Here is a 1,576-nt window from a genome sequence, read left to right on the forward strand (position 1 = left end):
TTTCTGACTTCCTCTCATTTAATATTCATGTAATTGCACCATTCTGACTTTTATTTTTATTTTTTCCTAAAATGCCTCCATCCCAAGTTAAACTAAATAAATTTAAATTTAAATTTAAATTTTTTTAAAAAAAAGTTAAAAAATTAAGGGGTGGCTAGACTAGACACCCCTTAATTTTTAATTTTTAATTTTTTTAAAAAAAAACTTGGGATGGGGGCATTTTGGGAAGAAAAAAAAAGTCAGAATAGTCAAATTGCAACAATTTGGAAGTTTGGGAGGGTCAAGCGTCACTTTTTAAACACTGGAGGTCAAAGTGCAAATGGGTGGATAATTTAGGGGGTAAAATGTATTTTTCCAAAAAAAAACAATACCATCAACAAAATTGTCAAAATACATATTTTGGCCACTTCTTAAAGAAACAAATTTTCATTTCTTCTTCAAACATTATTTCACCAATACTATGACCTTATTATAACAAAATTATCACAAGCATAAATACTTCAAAATTAGATCCAATTATATAACAACACATGTCGTTGTATCATTGGATTTGACGTGGCAAAATAACCATTAACAAGCAATGGTCTTAATTTTTAGTTATTATATATTTATGTATATTTTATTATAGGTGAAACATGTCATTATATCATTGGATCTAACATTGCAAACTAACGGTATTCGTTAAGATTTTGGATAGATGTTAACATAGTACGCACTTATTTGTTATTTTGGCATACTATAGGAAGCTCTCAGAACATTTTTATACCACAAGCATCTCATTGCAAATCTATTTTTATACCACAAGCAACTTATTGCAAATCAGTGTAACCACAAGAACAGATTTACATTTTTCCCTTAGATCGAAATAACAACACTTTATGAATCCAAATTTCAAGAGAATATTGAACCAGCATTTTTCCTAAGATCGGCCATTATAATTTATAAAGTTTATATGTTTTTGGGTTTTTTCATCACTTGGCTATATAAAAAAAGTTTGGCATTATAACAGTATGAAAATTATAATTGAGTCAAAGTAAATTTTGCACAAAATCAACTATTAGGGCCTTTTTAAGATTTTGATTTCCCCATCATTTGGCCATCCTAATTTTGATATAATGACATTATTAAAACATTATATCAATATTAGGATCAAAATTAAAACATTAAAAAAATGTAAAGTTTCTAATAAATCCCTGAGTCAACGTTGGAAAACAAAAAAGACCTTGAACTTGTTTTTTGAATTTTTAGTCCATGAGTCAATCAAAAAGATGTTATAAGCCCTTCTATTACATTTTCTTCAAAGTGTCTAACACCCGTTATTTAATCTCAAAACTTACCATTTTGCCATGTCAACTTTTCATTTCCACCTCACTTTTAAATATATTTTTAATTTAATTAAAAAATTAAATCTATAAAAAAAATAAATAAATATTGAAGGGGTGGCTAGCGGTGGGGTGGCCACCCCCAAACCCATCATGGCGTGGCTCGCAGGCCACCCGCACCCCAACACCCATGGGGTGGCCACGAGCCACACCGTTAGGAGGTTAGGGATGGCCGCAAGCCACCACAATACCCA

The sequence above is a fragment of the Corylus avellana genome, chromosome ca8 (genome assembly GCF_901000735.1).
Source record: "Corylus avellana chromosome ca8, CavTom2PMs-1.0".
Classification (NCBI taxonomy): Eukaryota; Viridiplantae; Streptophyta; class Magnoliopsida; order Fagales; family Betulaceae; genus Corylus; species Corylus avellana.